The following is a 21,267-nucleotide window of genomic DNA, read 5'->3' as shown; positions in this document are numbered from 1 at the left end:
CAATATTTACTATAAGATATTGATATAAGAAGCAACATGTATCAATATTTACTATAATATATTGACATAAGAAGCAGCATGTATCAATATTTACTATAAGATATTGACATAAGAAGCAGCATGTATCAATATTTACTATAAGATATTGACATAAGAAGCAACATGTATCAATATTTACTATAAGGTATTGACATAAGAAGCAACATGTATCAATATTTACTATAAAATATTGATATAAGAAGCAACATGTATCAATATTTACTATAAGATATTGACATAAGAAGCAGCATGTATCAATATTTACTATAAGGTATTGACATAAGAAGCAACATGTATCAATATTTACTATAAGGTATTGACATAAGAAGCAACATGTATCAATATTTACTATAAGATATTGATATAAGAAGCAACATGTATCAATATTTACTATAAGATATTGACATAAGAAGCAGCATGTATCAATTGACATAAGCAATATGTATCAATGTTCACTCTAAAGTAAGAGCTAATAGTTTTAAATGGCAAAACTATTAGTATAATTTTTTTATTAAGTCTATTTTGTTTGAAAAGACTCAGTTTGTATTATTACTAATAGTGTAATCTCTAAGTAATTTTAATTAATAGTGTAATTTCTATATGTAATTCCTAAAATGATAGTGAATGTTTGACTCTACAAGATACAACTAAAAGACACTATTTCTGGAAAAGCATGCGAGTGAATTCCATGTAATCGTAGGCTCCTGTTATGGTACGTCCACTTTTGGGTTCCACGTAGGGCTTCATGCGAGACACACAGTAGTCTGCCATCTCTACTGTGAGATTCTAAGTAATGCAAAAATAAACTGAATAAGAATGTTAAAAATATATATAAAACATAATTTGTTTAAGGTTAAATGCTGTTGACAAGTTCAGAAAAAATATCTGATGTTTGAAGTCGTTAGCTATTTTGATGAATCTACATGAGTTAATAAAGCAAATTTGAAGTTACTTAGAAACATTCTTTACCCTAAAGTACTTTAAAAATAAAAAGGTTCTATCCTTTTGATTTTCACAAAAAATACATTAAATTCCTTGTTGCTTCAAATTGTTGTTCATCCAAAAACACTTTGAGAGAAAACATCTAGATCCTGGCTCTGAAATTTAAGTTTTTTAACATTAAAAAATATCTAATTTAACTAAAATAAAAAAACAACAAGTTAATTCAACTCTCAGATCGTAAAAAACAACACATTTACTGACATTCAGAAATGATCTTCATCAAACAGAATTAAAAAACAAAGAAACCATTTATCATGTCTACTTTTGTTGCCATAATTTGGATTCTAAAAGTAACAAAAACTGGTTGTTTTAGGGAATTTACAAAAAATGACAAAAATGGTTCATTTAAAACTCATTTTGAACTGAAGAGAATATCTCTTCGTTTCACAGAAGTTTAGTGAATTTACTATTCTTAGATGAAATGGAATCAAATTCATTATCATGATATTAAATATCATAATATTTCACTTTGTCCTAATTAAGTTATGTGTACTTACTTTAAATTATCACTATTCAAAAAACATAATACTGCCCATCTTTCACCTTGCCTGGATAACAGATGTTTCAATTTTGGATGTAATGTATTGCTTTGGATGTAAGTAGTTCAGATTTTATTTTGAGATTTCAGTTATGTAAAAGTTTTACACACTACGTATACAAATAGCACTTACCGCATACAAGTCATCAGCTGTAACATATGGACGTTCACCAGATGTAATAGCTCGGAAAGCATTCTCAATATCTTCACTAGATCGTACATTCTCAGTTTCCCGTGATATCATGAAAGCCATGTACTCTTGCAAGGACACAAAACCATCTCTGTTTGGATCGACAGCATTTAGGATAGTTTCAAATTCTGGGTCAGGTTGTCCCTCATCCACCATCGGGAGGTCATAGCCTAAAGCTCGTAAACAACTCTTAAACTGGTAATGATTTAATCTTCCAATTTTTTCTCTGTCAAAGTGTCTGCAAAAAGCAACGTACACAAACCATCCCACTCAGCATTTTTAAAGTTATGAATAACATTCTTACTGATGAAAATTAAAAACGAAACAGGTGACATTTTATTGAAGTTTAAAGGAAGAGCACAAACAGCAATAATAAGTTATGTTAAATTACAACTAAAATTCTGAACACTAAACCACGTGAGTAACAAAATATGCACATCATCTGAGTTTGAAATTAACAAGTACAGCATTAACTGATAAAATCTTGACCAAAACAAACTTGATATTGAAAGTAAGATGCAGTCAAGCATTTTATTATAATGTTTGTTTGTAGTTAAGCATGCAGATACACAATCAGCTATCTATGTATCAGTTTATAACATTGTAAGTCTGTACACATGCAATTGTGCCACTGTGGAGCTAGTACATTGTAGTTTAAAAAAAAATCAAATGTTTTATTCTGAGTTGAAAATTAATTCATGTTTTTTGAGATTACGCTAATAGTAAAAACATTATCTGAACAGAAGAAAACCTATATTTATAATGAGTTACGATCTTTCTACGAACCTTTAACATCACTGTGGAAATAGTATTGTCCTTACATTCAGTCAGTTTAGAAATTTCACTTAAGTTTTGTACTTCTCTTTTACACATTTCATACAGCTTACAAGTTTCATTATTTCACTTAAGTTTTGTACTTCTCTTTTACACATTTCATACAGCTTACAAGTTTCATTATTTCACTTAAGTTTTGTACTTCTCTTTTACACATTTCATACAGCTTACAAGTTTCATTATTTCACTCAAGTTTTGTACTTCTCTTTTACACATTTCATACAGCTTACAAGTTTCATTATTTCACTTAAGTTTTGTAATTCTCTTTTACACATTTCATACAGCTTACAAGTTTCATTATTTCACTCTTTTGTAATTCTCTCTTTACATTTCATACAGCTTACAAGTTTCATTATTTCACTCTTTTGTACTTCTCTTTTACACATTTCATACAGCTTACAAGTTTCATTATTTCACTCAAGTTTTGTACTTCTCTTTTACACATTTCGTACAGCTTACAAGTTTCATTATTTCACTCAAGTTTTGTACTTCTCTTTTACACATTTCATACAGCTTACAAGTTTCATTATTTCAATTAAGTTTTGTACTTCTCTTTTACACATTTCATACAGCTTACAAGTTTCATTATTTCACTCAAGTTTTGTACTTCTCTTTTACACATTTCATACAGCTTACAAGTTTCATTATTTCAATTAAGTTTTGTACTTCTCTTTTACACATTTCATACAGCTTACAAGTTTCATTATTTCAATTAAGTTTTGTACTTCTCTTTTACACATTTCATACAGCTTACAAGTTTCATTATTTCACTTAAGTTTTGTAATTTCTCTTTTACACATTTCATACAGCTTACAAGTTTCATTATTTCACTTAAGTTTTGTACTTCTCTTTTACACATTTCATACAGCTTACAAGTTTCATTATTTCACTCAAGTTTTGTACTTCTCTTTTACACATTTCATACAGCTTACAAGTTTCATTATTTCACTCAAGTTTTGTACTTCTCTTTTACACATTTCATACAGCTTACAAGTTTCATTATTTCACTTAAGTTTTGTAATTTCTCTTTTACACATTTCATACAGCTTACAAGTTTCATTATTTCACTTTCAAGTTTTGTACTTTCTCTTTTACACATTTCATACAGCTTACAAGTTTCATTATTTCACTCAAGTTTTGTAATTTCTCTTTACACATTTCATACAGCTTACAAGTTTCATTATTTCACTCTGTTTTGTGCTTCTCTTTACACATTTCATACAGCTTACAAGTTTCATTATTTCACTCAAGTTTTGTAATTCTCTTTTACACATTTCTGTACAGCTTACAAAAGTTTCATTATTTCACCTGTTTCTTTTTACACATTTCATACAGCTTACAAGTTTCATTATTTCAATTAAGTTTTGTAATTCTCTTTTACACATTTCATACAGCTTACAAGTTTCATTATTTCACTCAAGTTTTGTAATTTCTCTTTTACACATTTCATACAGCTTACAAGTTTCATTATTTCAATTAAGTTTTGTAATTCTCTTTTACACATTTCATACAGCTTACAAGTTTCATTATTTCAATTAAGTTTTGTAATTCTCTTTTACACATTTCATACAGCTTACAAGTTTCATTATTTCACTTAAGTTTTGTAATTCTCTTTTACACATTTCATACAGCTTACAAGTTTCATTATTTCACTTAAGTTTTGTAATTCTCTTTACACATTTCATACAGCTTACAAGTTTCATTATTTCACTCAAGTTTTGTACTTTCTTTTTACACATTTCATACAGCTTACAAGTTTCATTATTTCACTCAAGTTTTGTAATTCTCTTTTACATTTCATACAGCTTACAAGTTTCATTATTTCACTTAAGTTTTGTGCTTCTCTTTTACACATTTCATACAGCTTACAAGTTTCATTATTTCACTCAAGTTTTGTAATTTCTCTTTTACACATTTCATACAGCTTACAAGTTTCATTATTTCACTCAAGTTTTGTAATTCTCTTTTTACACATTTCATTTCACAGCTTACAAGTTTCATTATTTCACTCAAGTTTTGTATTTCTCTTTTACACATTTCATACTGCTTACAAGTTTCATTATTTCATTTAAGTTTTGTAATTTCTCTTTTACACATTTCATACAGCTTACAAGTTTCATTATTTCACTCAAGTTTTGTAATTCTCTTTTACACATTTCATACAACTTACAAGTTTCATTATTTCACTCAAGTTTTGTAATTCTCTTTTACATTTCATACAGCTTACAAGTTTCATTATTTCACCTCAAGTTTTGTACTTCTCTTTTACACATTTCATACAGCTTACAAGTTTCATTATTTCACCTCAAGTTTTGTACTTCTCTTTTACACATTTCATAGCTTACAAGTTTCATTATTTCACTTAAGTTTTGTACTTCTCTTTACATGTTTCATACAGCTTACAAGTTTCATTATTTCACTCAAGTTTTGTACTTCTCTTTTACACATTTCATACAGCTTACAAGTTTCATTATTTCACTCAAGTTTTGTACTTCTCTTTTACACATTTCATACAGCTTACAAGTTTCATTATTTCACTCAAGTTTTGTACTTCTCTTTTACACATTTCATACAGCTTACAAGTTTCATTATTTCACTCAAGTTTTGTACTTCTCTTTTACACATTTCGTACAGCTTACAAGTTTCATTATTTCACTTAAGTTTTGTACTTCTCTTTTACATGTTTCATACAGCTTACAAGTTTCATTATTTCACTCAAGTTTTGTACTTCTCTTTTACACATTTCATACAGCTTACAAGTTTCATTTTTGTTTCTCTAAAGATCATTCGTTTGGTGATGTTAAAATTAATCCCAATTATGACAGTGTATTCTTAAGACTAGTTGTTGTACACAGTAAACAGAGAAATAAACTTACTTAAACATCATACTGAACTCCTTCAAAGCATCTTCTGAAACACCACTCTGGTTTCTGCAACAATCAGTAAAAACATATTTGCAATATTAGTCGAAATACTGTAATAGCAACTGTAAATCTAGGAAAATTTCATATCAGCCAAAATCCAAATTAATATGTTTACAAATGTAAATAATACAAAGTTTAATGATTATTTACTTATGTATTCAATAATAAAAAAATAATAAGACTTTTTGGAAATGTTTTTATTCAAGGAATGTCATCAACAAATTACTAGTGTTAAAGTTTATGAATCAGGATCCCAAATGAATAAATCTTTTTAAATAAACATAACGACAATATGTCAACAGTGAAGTATTCCTTGAAACACCTCACCGAGCCTGGATTTGTTGTTCCAGATTATGCTGCATTCTCATTCCTAACTGATCCAGTTGATCCCATTGTTGTGCCAGTCCAACAGTACTATGTTCAGTGTATCGGTTGTCTAGGATCAGATGTTCTTCAAGTGTTGCACCCAAATCTTCCAGTTTCTTAAGATCAGCTCTCTTTGCTCTTACTTCTAATGACTTAGTCTGTTCAAAGAACAAAATGAATTTTTTCAAAAAAAGAAATACCTTTGAAATATATAATTATTTCTAGACAACAGACATGCTAACCTAGACATTTTTTAATGTTATTTCAAATCTTGAACAAAAACGACATATAACAAAATGACAAGGATATTTTAAATTAAGGATAATATTATTATAACCATGTATGATAGTTCATAATACTGAAGTAAAAGCTAATACACCAGTTATTATTATAGCTTGACTAGTATCAAATAATATTTAATATAAATACAGAAATTTTGAGAGACTAGAACTTTAGACATTTTAGTGAAAATCATGTCTTTTATTTTGTCCTAATTCTATAAAATGATTAAAGTAAAACTTTCAAAATATACTATATAAAATTTATCTCAAAAACAATATAAAATACATTATAATACTGATAAATTATAGTGTGTGTAAACCCCATGACCACTGAGAAAGAATGAAGACACGACAGTGCATATAAACCATATGACCACAGAAAAACAGTGAATACATTATAATGCATATAAACCACATGACCACTGAGAAACAATGAAGACATTATAATGCATATAAACCACATGACCACTGAGAAACAATGAAGACATTATAGTGCATATAAACCACATGACCACTGAGAAACAAAGACATTATAGTGCATATAAACCACATGACCACAGAGAAACAAAGAAGACATTATAGTGCATATAAACCACATGACCACAGAGAAACAATGAAGACATTATAGTGCATATAAACCACATGACCACAGAGAAACAATGAAGACATTATAGTGCATATAAACCACATGACCACAGAGAAACAATGAAGACATTATAGTGCATATAAACCACATGACCACAGAGAAACAATGAAGACATTATAGTGCATATAAACCACATGACCACAGAGAAACAATGAAGACATTATAGTGCATATAAACCACATGACCACAGAGAAACAATGAAGACATTATAGTGCATATAAACCACATGACCACAGAGTAACAATGAAGACATAATGCATATAAACCACATGACCACAGAGAAACAATGAAGACATTATAGTGCATATAAACCACATGACCACAGAGAAACAATGAAGACATTATAATGCATATAAACCACATGACCACAGAGAAACAATGAAGACATTATAATGCATATAAACCACATGACCACTGAGAAACAAAGAAGACATCATAGTGCATATAAACCACATGACCACTGAGAAACAAAGAAGACATCATAGTGCATATAAACCACATGACCACAGAGAAACAATGAATACATTATAGTGCATATAAACCCACTCACCACTGTGAAAGAATGAAGACATTATAGTGTGTACAAAACACGACAAATGTGAAACCTTCGTTATAGAAGTTAAAGGTGCAAGAAAATTGATAATATAGAACAATATTAGCATATTAAATATTATACACATTACTGATTATTCAATGAGATATGAAACATAAAATAATAAAAACTAGAACATAAAGGTGTCCATGTTAATGCACTCACTTTTATAGCTTCAAGTTGAGTTTCCAAATTACCTGTAACTTCCATCATTGAAGACCTGCAGTTAAATGAATAAATGATATAATACCACTAAATCAAGGAATAATCAAAAACAGTAATTAGTTCTGTACTCTATCAAAATTAGTTACGAGTATACTATTTAACAAAAATAACACTGTGTTATCACTAATAATTTAGTAGAGAGAATGGCAACTGTATTAAAGAAACTTGCAGAAATAAGTACTGTTGACTATATAAGTGAATGTATGTGAAAACGGCTCGTTTGGGTTGAGAAAAGTTTTATGTAGGGGAGCGAACAACGTTTCGAGCTTCTTCGGTCATTGTCAGGTTTACAAAAAAGAAAGAGGTAACTGACCAATATTTGACCACATGTTTGAAGGGGGTTGTGTAATTGAGTGTAGGAATGTAGAGGGCGTGATTAGATGTTTGGCTATATTTAATAATATAGGTATAAAGGTGTTCCTTTGTATTGGTTTATTTTGGGCTTGAGTTGTTGTATAAGTAAGGCTTCTTTAATTTTGCGTTTGTTTATGTTTGTTTCTTTATTTAGTATGTGGATGTTTTCTATGGTTATGCTGTGTTTATTTGATTTGCAGTGTTCAAAAACGTGTGAAGGTGACTTTTTATGTTCTATGAATCTGGTTTTTATTTTTTTACTTGTTTCTCCAATATAAAGGAAACGTTATAATCATAATGAATACGAATGAATACATACAAAAAATGAAGAACATAAGGCAGTTATCACATTGTATTTTATAAAAAATGTTGGTGTAGTGTTTGTCAGTGTAGTTTTTACACAGTATAGACCTCAGTTTTGTGCAGTTATTGACATAAATAATGTTGGTGTAATACATAGTATAGACCTTAGTTTTGTGCCTGGTTTTTGAATAAATTTGGTATTAACTGTAATGTCATATTTTGTTACTAGTTTTTGCCAAATGTTGGTTATTTTGATGCTGATATCGAGAATATATGGTATGCAGCAGTATATAGTTTAGTGATTTTTTATGTGGGATATATTTACTTTTGTTAGTTGATTTTACTTTTTGTCTAGGTCTGTGCATATAATGTTAATTCGTTGTTAATTTTATCTGGTGAGCATAGTTTTGTGGCTGTGTTTATTTGGTTTCTTAGTATGTTGAGTTTTTGTTTTGTTTCATGTGATTAGACCCAAGGAATGTATAGTTAGTATGGGTGATTTTTCGGTGGATTTCTGTTTTGAATTGTGTGTCAGTTCTTGTAATTTTTAGGTTAAGAAATGATATTTGATTGCTGTCTTTCTGTTCACATGTGAACTTAATGTTGGGATGTATAGAGTTAATGTGATTGAAAAAATTAAGTATGTGTTCTGTAGATGTGAATCCCGCAACCGTGTCATCTAGATATCTGTACCAGTATAGTGGTGGATGTAATGCTGTGTTAATTGCTTGTGTTTCAACTTGTATCATAAAAATATTGGCTAGAAATGGCGATTCTGGGTTGTCCATGCTTAGGCCATTTATTTTTATACAGTTGTGGTTGTTGAACATGAAGTTTGTCTTCATCGTGGTGAATTCTATGAGGGTTGCTAATCGGTTACTGGGAATGTCTATTGATTCGTTAGGGCCTCGGATATAGAGTTCTAAGGCTATCTTGCAGGCTACAGCAGTTGGGACTTCTGTTAAGAGGGATATAACATCGAAACTGGCCATTAAGGCTTTATGATTAAGTTGATTAAGAATAGACTTGAAATTAAAAAAGTCTTTGATGAATGAGCTGGTTGGTGTTACATATTTGGAGAGTGCCCATGCTATGTATTTACCAAGATTGTAATTAAACGATTCATATGTGGACATTATTGGTCGTAATGGACAATCTGGTTTATGAGGTTTGGGGATGCCGCATATTTGTGGTGTGCGTGGGTCGGTTTTACGTAGGTAGGAATAAAGTGTTTGTGAAATTGTGTTGGTTTTTTTCATTTTTAGTAGTAATTTGTTTAGTTGCGTCTCGTGTGTCTTTGTTGGATTTGTGTGTATTGGTTTAAATTTGTTCGTGTCTGATAGGATGTTATTCATTTTTTGTATGTATTCATTCGTGTTCATTATGAGTATAACGTTTCCTTTATCTGCTTTTAGAATTTTTATGTTTTTGTCTTGTTTTAGGTTTTTAAAAACTCAACATACTGAGAAACCAAATAAACAAAGCCATAAAACTATGCTCACCAGATAAAATTGACAACGAATTAACATTATATGCACACACCTAGACAAAAAGTAAAATCAACTAACAAAAGTAAATATATCCCACATATTAAAAAATCACTAAACCATATACTGCTGCATACCATATACTCCCGACATCAGCATCAAAATAACCAACATTTGGCAAAAACTAGTAACAAAATATAACTTTCCAGTTAATACCAAATTTATTCAAAAAACAGGCACAAAACTGAGGTCTATACTGTGTAAAAACTACACTGACAAACACCACACCAACATTATTTATAAAATACAATGTGATAACTGCTCTTACTTCTATATTGGAGAAACAAGTAGAAAAATGGAAACCAGATTCAAAGAACACAAGAAGTTACCTTCACACGTATTCGAACACTGCAAATCAAATAAACACAACATAACCATAGAAAACACTCAAATACTAATTAAAGAAACAAACATAAACAAATGCAAAATTAAAGAAGCCTTACTTATAAAACAACTCAAGCCCAAAATAAACCAATAAAAAGGATCGCCTTTATACCTATATTAATAAATATAATCAAACATCTAAGCATGCCCTCTACATTCCTACACTCAATTACATGACCCCCTTCAAACATGTGGTCAGCTATCGGTCAGTTACTTCTTTCTTTCTTTGTGAACCTGATGATAACTGAAGAGGGTCGAAACGTTGTTCGCTCCTCTACATAAAAATTTTCTCAACCCAAACCAGCCATTTTTACATATATTTTTCTCTACAAGTGAGTTTTCTCGTCATCACTGATAAGTGGATGTACTTCTGTAGGGTCATTGAAAGTGTTCTGTATCAAGAGTGAATAAAACCAAAATTAAAAGTAACAAATATTTTTATTTTGAACCAAAACTAAAAGTAACAAATATTTTTATTTTGTGCCTTGGAAGTTCATATATCACAGTGTGTTGTAGCCTACAAAGTGCATAATTCTTCTCGTGATTCAAAGAATATGCATATTTTACTGATGTTACGAGAGTCCAAAGTACATTGTTAAGTGTCCCTTACGTGACATCTTTTTAGTGTCTATTGACTGAGTGGCAGACAACACGGTACTGCTAGTGATGTGGTTAAAATGGGCAATTACTTGAGGCAGTCTTTGGCCCCTTTTTGAAAACAATTATTGAAACTTACATACTTGTATTTTATGTTTCATCATCTTAAGTTCATAAATAACAGATGAAATTTCTAGTGATTGAGAATTATAAAATAAACAACATTAAATGTTTCTCACGAAATTCTAAACTTTAGTAATTTGAATACATTTTTTTGATAAAGAAAGACTAACTTTTAAGCTTCACATGAAGTTTGATTAATAATTTAAATGGTACTTAATGTTAATTATTTTTGAATATTAGTTCTCTATCATCAACAATGTCGTTGATTGCTTTTCTCTACCTTGTTTCAGTCAGCCAATGGTGGAAGGCATTAGCGTGTCTGGCAAATTCTCGACGTAGTTGGTCATTTTCTTCTTGGCGCTGTGCTTCTTTAGCCAGCTCTAAATCACGCTCCTGTAGGAGAAATAAAACCTTGAAATATTCTTAATTCCAGAGAACATTAATGTAACTGTGAAAGGAGAAACTGATGAAAGGTCTTTTAAAGTGAATCAAACTCAAGCTTGAAATTATGCACTTGATAGCTGTTAAAATTCAGAAATTAAATTCACACATCCTGTAATATGTATTAGATAAATAAGTTTTAAAATAAAGGTAAGATAATTTAAAATGTAACCTCAAAGAAGTTTTAAAATAAAGGTAAGATAATTTAAAATGTAACCTCAAAGAAGTATAATGTTGAAACATCTTGGCCAAACAGCTACTCTTCTGAGTATAATGATTGGATAACCAAACAGCTACTCTTCTGAGTATAATGATTGGATAACCAAACAGCTACTCTTCTGAGTATAATGATTGGATAACCAAACAGCTACTCTTCTGAGTATAATGATTGTATAATGATTGGATAACCAAACAGCTACTCTTCTGAGTATAATGATTGGATAACCAAACAGCTACTCTTCTGAGTATAATGATTGGATAACCAAACAGCTACTCTTCTGAGTATAATGATTGGATAACCAAACAGCTACTCTTCTGAGTATAATGATTGGATGGCCAAACAGCTACTCTTCTGAGTATAATGATTGGATGGCCAAACAGCTACTCTTCTGAGTATAATGATTGGAAAGTTTAAAACACAGAAATAGAATGTTAACAAAAAATGTTTTCTAACTTGGCTGCAAAAAAACAAAACAAACTAAACTGTTACTATAGTTTAAATCATTTTTATTACACAAATTTACATACTTTTGTTTCATATGCTCTAAATTTTATGTCTGTTTTCACCTTATAAATACTTGGTATGCTGACAGTTCCAGCAAATGTTTAGATTTTAAAATAATATAAATATGAAATAATAATCTTACATGTAATGTTAAGAATGGGAACTGGTAGTTTCATACAGAATCTGCTACATATATCCTGAAACAGACCCTGACTCTCTTAGCACTCTAGGTTATTTCCATTCTTATAATAATGATAGTTTTTCTTAAGACTTTTGAAAAATTGTATATTATTAATATTATATATGTAATTGATTCTTTCAATAAACAACAAAATTCTCTACAAGACCAGAATATACCACTTGTATTAAATATTCTAGTTCATGTTCCTATAATTCTCACCCTAATGATTTTCTGCAAGTTTTGCCAGGTCTCTTCAAGAGCCTCCATGGTGAACCAAGTGTAAGGATTTGAGCCAACATTAAAGCTTTTTATTTGTTGGTCTAAAGCAGCCAGAGCCTCAAAATCTGCCTGAGCTGAACTCAGAGAGGCCTGAAACTGAGAGTGAGCTTCACGCAAGGCCTGAGAGAGAAAAAAAGTATATATTAATTTTAATTTGTTTACGTTATACAAATAAAATAACAAGTTACAAAATCAGTTCTTCTAATAGTTAACTTCATTCTTCCCTTGTAGCCATACAATAACAAAAAGAATTTCAAACCAGATGAGTTTATTACAATATGCCTTGTTAAAAAAACTTCTGATAAAAAACACAAAACAACCAAGGAAAAAATATGATAGAGTATATTGTAAGAATAAGAAGAAATATCATGAATCCATTGCATGATTTCCACACACATGTATACAAAGTTAAACTGAAAAATAAAAGCTATAGTAATTGAAAAAAAATGATCCCACCTTAAACCAACACCCTGTGGTACCAAGGTTGTGTGATGTCGTACAACCTCTTTGTTCTATACAGTATATGTATCTCTGTAATCTAAGGATGACAGAATCTTGTTGCACATCTATAATAATTATCAAGTCAACCGTCTTAAAACTTTCATTTTCTTAAAAGTATGTTCCTCTTTATTGAGTTTTTAATTGAAATATGTTTGTCATCTAGGCTGTTAAATTTTATTACTGATATAAATAGCATTAAGAAGATACTATTAAATATTATAGTCATTTAATTACATAATGGGCATTTTGAAATAGAACCATGAGTTGTAATAATAAGGACCTTCCTTTAACCATTATCCTTCAGGTAATGGTGTGTATATTTTACAACATAAGTTACTGAAACAGGACACTGTTATTTTTATTGTAATAAGTAAGTCAGAAATTATTTTATCAACTAATACATATCTGAAAAGGCATTCAAAGCAAAATTATTAAAATGTTTTTCATGATATTAACATGAAGGTGTAACTCACAACAAAGTATGTACAATAATAAAAATGGTACCCTAATTTCCTCAATTGAATTACATCGAACAGGGTCAGTCAGGTCTTCCTCTGCATTTTCAAACCAACTATTGAATGCTGAGGCCTTCTTGGCAAACGTTAAGAAGAGGTCTTCAATCTATAAAATATTGAGGAAATGAGCAGAAGAAGACATGCAACATAAGGAAAATATCTACATTATGTGTCCATTTTACTTTTAGATTATTCAACTCACTGACTTCTGATTGAAGGTATAGAATAAAGAGCAGCTGTGTACAGTGTATGGCTTGTACAAATTTCATGTGTACTTAGAGCAGTTTAATATGTGACGTAATCAGATATTTCTTCTTCAACAAACTCAGAATAGAGAGCATGCTGTGTACAGTGTATGGCTTGTACAAATTTCATGTGTACTTAGAGCAGTTTAATATGTGACGTAATCAGATATTTCTTCTTCAACAAACTCAGAATAGAGAGCATGCTGTGTACAGTGTATGGCTTGTACAAATTTCATGTGTACTTAGAGCAGTTTAATATGTGACGTAATCAGATATTTCTTCTTCAACAAACTCAGAATAGAGAGCATGCTGTGTACAGTGTATGGCTTGTACAAATTTCATGTGTACTTAGAGCAGTTTAATATGTGACGTAATCAGATATTTAACTCGATCAAACTTACTTTATTCATAAATAAAGACTGAATTTAATAATTTTCACTACTCATTTTAAGAAAGAAAGAAAAAAGCAGCAGAAACCTAAATAAATTGATGTTTGTTACCATACGTGAATATCTGAGGTAAAATATATCTACCTGCTTAAACTGATCTTGTACAGTCAAGAGACGATGTTTACGAGCCTCTGATGCAGCCAGGAGGTTGTGCCACCTATATATATATATATATATACAAACTAACTATATTGATACACACCAATAAACAGAGAGTAATAACACTGAATTATACATTCTAACACTAAACTAATCTCTATAATTATATGATATGTATTTATTAGTGTTCACAACTATTCTCAATCTATCTACACCAGACAAATTGCTATTGTGACAGTTCACAAGATTTAAATTAATATCATTATTCTTACCATATTAACAAAAACCTAAATAACTTTAACATGCAACAGGCATAAAACGTATAGCAAAAGAGTAGTTAATGTATTTCACTGTTAAAAAAACACAGAATAGTGGGTACAAGAAACATGACTGATTTTAGAGTAACACTCACAAAGTTTATACAGGTTTCATGATGCTAATGTAGCAGTAATTTGATTTGTTGAACAAGTGGTTCACTAGCAAGCATTTCTGTGTTAACCCATTAGTTTTGTTGGTAGAGCAATTGTTTTAGTGTACAAAATGTCTAAGGTTCAAATTCAAGCACCAAAGAAATAAAAACTAAATAACCACAAATAAAACTGCGACCCAATGTGGGCACCAGTTTCTCTGTGGTAAACATTATTGTGTTTAATATTTTCTTGGTTCAGATAGGAACCAGATATCTCTTGTACTCCAGGCAAGAGGACTGTCAATGGTGTTAAAGGATTAACCTAATTTTAATATTAATTCCAGTAAAGCAATTTTTATAACACATCAAACAACCACATAATTTGAATAATTATAATCAATTATTGTAAAAAAAACAAGAAAACAGTAACTTAGAAAAATTTCTATTTAAGTATGTAGTTGACAGCAGTGTATAATCAAGGATCTTTCAAAATCAATCCTTGTTACTTATGTTTTATGAGTTATAAAGTAACAGTACTTGTTAGCTGATTTTTACATTAATTTCAGAAATTCTTAAGCAATAGAGTTTTGAAGCTTTGAATGAGAGGTATCATCATGGTTAGGGACTCTTCAAAAATACCAATAAATAAATTTGTTTAGAAGTTGAAAATAAGTAAGAAAATGACTAACTTTGTAAACATAAACAGGTTGTAAACTGGTGGATATTTTTATCATAGGCTGAACAATGACATTATAATTAATTTTGTATTTCAATCTATAGCAAAATGATTTCTTAAAATGCCATTACATAGTTAGTAAAAAATAAAAAAGTTTTAATACTATGAAACTCATTCCTATTGTTTTTTTTAACATGTGTGGTTATTTTATAATACCAGTGTTTATTACTATGCTGGCTTTCAAAAATGTAACATGCTTTTGATAACTGTGGTTTATAAATCTATCAGAATATGTTTTTTTGACAGAAAGTATTTTATCATCTTTACAAAATACACTATTCAGTCGAGTTTCAAGTTAAGTTTTGGTTAGCAGGCTCTTTTATTCAACAGTTTTTGAAGTTTCCTTTTTCAACTAAGGACTTAACATCAATCTTGTACCCCACCTGGTCATGACATCATCATGACGTTTCACAATGGCATTGGTCTGATCATGGCTTCCCACCAAAAGCTGTTCTTTTAGTTGTGTAATACTTTGAATTCCTTCCTGTTCAAAAGCTGCTAGTCCGGCATCGAACGTCTCCTATTTGTTTATAGGATGTATAGTACCATTACTCATTTTTTATTAGACATCAGTATTGAACATAGACCTATAAAGAACAAATACTTTAAAACTAGTTCCTTCCCCAAATTTACACTTTTAGTTCAACAGCAAATATGGAAAAATAAAAAGAATCTCTATGAAAGTAGATTAATATGATATTTATTAAATCAATTATAATATTTTGTGAGGACAATATGCCAGATATTATTTTGCAGCCATGTAAATTATACTGAATTAGTCAAAATGGCTTTAATTAACACCACAGAAATGCACAATTTTAAATACATTGTAGAAACAGTTAATAAAAAATATATAATCAGATACAGCTCATGATCGAAACTTCCATAATCACAATTATGTAATGATGTTTATAGCAAATCTAACTTGAAATATGGGACTAGATTAAGTTTTCAAAAAACAAACCTGTTTCGTAAGCAGAGTCTGAACAGAGGATAGATCTCGACCGTAATCTTCAGAACGCACGTGAACTTCCTTGTCCGCTAGTCACCAATAAACAAAATACATATATTTAGGAGAACAAAACGTATTCCACTAAACACCCAATAGGCAAAATAGAATAAAGGAAAATCCATCTTTTTGCAACAGATACAAGTTCACTCTATTTTTATACTCGTAAGATTCATTGTAATGGCTCTTAAAATATTTAAAAATCTTCAAAGTCTTTTTGTGAAAAACAGCATGAACTGTGTGTACATAATAAAGAAAATAAGTAAGAAGAAACACATTACATTGGAAAGAATAAAACCTTAATTTAAATTATATGGACTCATAATGAAAGTATACTTCACTATATCTTGTGTTAACCCTTTATTTTCCTGTTAAGTTCTGTGCAGAGCTACTTGATGGCTACTTGCAATAACTGTTCATGTAAACAATTTAAGTAACAGATTAAGGGAAATGGAACAAGTCAATGTGTGGGTAACAGTGACATTAACCCCTAACATGTAGACTACTCTTTACAAACGTCCCCTCAGCTGAAAGAATGAGCATGTTTGGATTTGATCCTGAACTGGGTTTCTTACTGACCAGGTCGTGTGAAGCTTCTGTTTTCTTTAATTGATCATACTTCATCCATGTATAGAGTTTATTATTATAAGTACATTTAATGTTCTTTGTAGGTTTAACAAAACCAAACCATTTTCATTTTTGTCAATTCTGAAACCAAGTATGATACTTGTGTTTATAGTACAACAATCATCAATTGCTTAATCCATTTAAAGTATTAAAACATAATAAATTAATTATGCTGAAAGAAACTTTTATTTATTTAATTAATACATGACTGAATCCCAAAATTAAAAAATGGACAGAAACAGTTTAATTTGCTAATTTTGAATTACATAATGTCTAAAAATAATTCTGAAAATATATATGTGGATTACATCCAAGTGAATGTTTAGCCTGAATCATAAGATATTTCAATTGACAAACAAAATTTAGGAGTTGTTTATAATAATCCAAACTGTTGGCAAGTCTTTTGAGAAAGTACATCCAAACAAAGTGGTCATATGTTGAAAGGTGCTCACCTCAAAGTAGTTAACATTAAAGAAAATTGTATTTGATACATTCATTCTGATTATTTGTAATTCACAATTAATTACAGATTTAGTAATTTAAAATAACTGTGGTAAATTTAGTATTTGCACCAAATGATAATCTTTATAATTGTAGTAATAAAATTTCATATTTGTCATAAAATTTGCTTCTCAAAGTTTAAATCTGGTAGAAAAATAGATGCAATCATGCTCATATTAGTTACATAATTTTTTTCAATATTGGTGGACATATAGATGCCACTTATTTCATCAAATATTGGTTTATACCATGATTATCTCCTACAGTGTGTTTCACAAACTTCACCTAGATGTCTCTTAATCTTCTTCATATTTATGAAAGGTCAAATTCTTTCAGTGATGTTCGTATCTGAAAACTGCATGTGGAGGACAAAGTAGTGATTATTGGGTTCAAAATGACCTATTTACAATCAAAGTCGTTTTATTTTCTTTCACACCACACTGATCACATGACTAACATTATTATCTTAAAGTACAATCTCTGGCCAATTAGTCATGTCTGATAGAATACCATAGTACATCAGATCCTGTTTGTAGTTCTCTACTGTCATTGTATGAGATGAGAATATAACCCCCCAATGCTGTATTTTGGCAGTGAATCTGCTAGTACTGATTACCATTTAACAATTAAAACTTTACTCTACTGGCAAATTACATTTGTTAAACCAATTTAATCAACTGTCTCTCTTAGCATTATCAGTTAATTGTAATTATCCACTGTAGATTTGATTCCATGCAGCTCCATGACCAATTTAGCTATATTAACCCATCTTGTTTTCCACTGTCTTCAGAGTGACTTAGACATTTGTATTTGAAGCCAAGTTATTGACTGGATTTTTCATGGAACATCTTCTATCTTCAAGAAAATACATTTTGAAGTTCTTGGGGTCACTGATAAAATGGTTTGGCTTTCTGCCTTGACTGGAATTAAATTCAATGCACATGTAACTGGTAAGGTGGTACTGAGATCTCAGATGACACAGCCAATAAACTGATATGAAATATTCTTATTTGCTGCTTGGCAACCAGTCATAGAGTATCACACAGCGAAATAGCTTTAAAGCCCTACCGTGAGGAAATGCATCATCTCTGAGGTGGCTGACATAAACTATAAGTGGTTTATATTAGTTATTGAGTGTAGTTTCCATACTTATTTCCACTTCTGTGGATCTAACCATTACATACTTTACTACTTTGCTTATTTCATGGATGTCTCCATGAAGTAGGTCCATTTAAGGCTTAACGACAGAAGAGTATGTTCCAGCACACTTGTACAAATCTTTATTCTCAAGAGAATTAACACACCTTATAAGAATAACAGCACTAAGTGTAAGAAACAGATAGATAAATTGTTTCAACTTCATAGAAAACACCATTTATTTACATAACAAACAATTATGCTGTGTCTCAACTGTTTTATTAAGCTCTACTGATACACATGTAGCCATATATTAATATTATGGTAAAAACAAAGATCTTTTTTGATCAGGTGTTCCAATCAATATATAAAAAGAGCATTAACTGAAAGTCATAAAACTTTTCTTTCTTTTGTTCTTCTCAGGATCCATGGTTAACTTCAAAATAAGTTCACTTGTTTTCATTTTTTATCCTCAGTATGTTCTAGCTATTTTAAAGTACAATACCATAAAAACTCACAGGTGGTGTCATATAATCAGCAGTAAGAAAACTTTGGGGAGAAATCCACATAAAAATATATTCCTTGATAATACAAAACAAAACAAAAAAAAAGTTGAATACGTAAGAAGATCAAATTATGGATAATATAGAGGCAATTACCATTAACAGACACACACACATTTTGTAAAGTGAAAGTTATTACTACAAGTTTTAGTAAAATTTTAAAGAAAGAAAACAAGCAGTTGGTCTGTTCCATGATAATTAATTACGGTGGTATATCACTTTACCATAATACCTAACGTACTTTTACTTTTTTAATGGTGTGTGAAGGACCACCCACCAAAACCAATACAAAGTTGGTTACAAGTGAAAATTATCACAGACTTGCTAAAATGTTTTTATGTTTTGAAGTAAATTAGATAAACTGAAGGACTCAATATCAGTTTTGAGATATTTACTACTAAATGAACATTTAAACGGCGTTACTAAAGGAACAATTGTTGATATTTTTGTCTCATGCACAATTCTAAGAAGTACTACTTTCACTACAACAGAGATGATGTTTAATTAAGTTTGGTTTGGTTCATTTGAAATTTGTACAAAGCTGCATGAGGGTTGCTTGTGCTAGTTGTCCCTAATTTAGTTGTGAAAGACTAAAGAGAGGGCAACTGGTCATTACCATCTGCCTCCAACTCATGTGCTATCTTTCCAAGGAATAGTGTGAATGACAATCACATAACACCCTCAAGGCTGAAAGGGCGAGCAAGTTCTGTGACAGGGGGATTCAAACCCATGACCCTCAGATTGCAAGTCAAGAACCCTAATCAGGTGGCTGGCCATGCTAGGTCCATGTAAATAGAAAATTAACAAGATCCAAATGAAAACATACTCACCAATCCAACTTTCAACAACATCAGCTTTCCACATAAATTGTAAGTATGCAGAATTATCCTTCAGCTTGCCTTTCCTAGTAACAGTGCCTGCCTCCAGGGCATTTAGTCGATCCTGAAGTTGCTGTAGACGCTGACGAATGTTGTTAGCATGGTGATTTCCTTCTGCAATAAGCTGTTCACCTGCTTGTGCTATGTCTCCGCAACGTTCACGGTGTACGGCAAAGTCAAATTCGAAAGCTTCATGTTTCTTCAGTAGCCCCTATAAAAGATAAAGCATGTTAATTAATAAAATATTCTTAATTGTTGGAACTGCAAGATGAACTAATTATACACTAGATGCAGTGGCACTGATATTAATATAGAAATATTCATTTTCAACCTATTTAAATGACATAAACATTATTTTTACTATATATATAATGCTATTAAACCAAAATGACAAACAAAAGCTAATTCTTTGAAACCATCATATGTGTAAATGTACACAAATATGAGTGGTGACATCACACACACAGCCAGAATTTTCCACGTGGAAATGAGACATGCAACCAAAATGTGAAAAGAGACAAGCGTAAAACTGAAAAATGTTACAGAATTAAATAGTAAAACTCTTTGGTAACAGAAATACATTGTAGCAGTAAAGGAAGAATCACAAAACTTTAAACAATTTCAGTAAGTTTAAGCTCAGAGTAAGTATTCACATCAGGTTTAATCAGTAGACTCTAACATACGATCCTATTCACCATACATCTAATCATTCTGAAAACCACAGATTAGTATGATCAGTATTACACTTTCTAGATAGATAAGCAGAGTAACACATACATACCATAATTATTTCACCATCAAAAACCTATTATATTATTTATTGTATCTAGTATTGTTTTACTATGGAAAAGTAAGAAGTAAAAAAAACACACATCTATTTAAGTATCCTATGATGCATGTTATCACTTGGAAACTTAAAAAAATACTCAGAACCTAACTGGACAATGCTCCAATTTATTGTAAAGTTATCTGCACATAAAGTGACAATGATGTAATAGTTATGGTATAATAAGTAAAATACATAACCA

At 30.4% G+C, this 21,267-nt stretch overlaps 1 pseudogene across 1 annotated transcript in view; it reads right to left on the bottom strand.

Annotated features, from left to right (window-relative positions):
• Nucleotides 1-495: 495 nt before the first annotated feature.
• The window catches only part of LOC143245359 (spectrin alpha chain-like), an 81,552-nt pseudogene continuing 60,780 nt past the window's right edge, over nucleotides 496-21,267 (bottom strand). Inside the window, exons 37-48 of the transcript XR_013025598.1 lie at nucleotides 20,192-20,450; nucleotides 16,489-16,565; nucleotides 15,908-16,044; nucleotides 14,365-14,437; nucleotides 13,576-13,692; nucleotides 12,511-12,690; nucleotides 11,226-11,338; nucleotides 7,578-7,632; nucleotides 5,855-6,051; nucleotides 5,480-5,533; nucleotides 1,713-2,007; nucleotides 496-825 (exon numbers count right to left, since the gene is read on the bottom strand). The product of XR_013025598.1 is annotated as a spectrin alpha chain-like (transcript). The remainder of the gene's footprint in view (nucleotides 826-1,712; nucleotides 2,008-5,479; nucleotides 5,534-5,854; nucleotides 6,052-7,577; nucleotides 7,633-11,225; nucleotides 11,339-12,510; nucleotides 12,691-13,575; nucleotides 13,693-14,364; nucleotides 14,438-15,907; nucleotides 16,045-16,488; nucleotides 16,566-20,191; nucleotides 20,451-21,267) is intronic.

This window comes from Tachypleus tridentatus, chromosome 2 (genome assembly GCF_004210375.1).
Source record: "Tachypleus tridentatus isolate NWPU-2018 chromosome 2, ASM421037v1, whole genome shotgun sequence".
Taxonomy (NCBI): Eukaryota; Metazoa; Arthropoda; class Merostomata; order Xiphosura; family Limulidae; genus Tachypleus; species Tachypleus tridentatus.
This window is presented reverse-complemented; position numbering and strand designations above follow the sequence as displayed.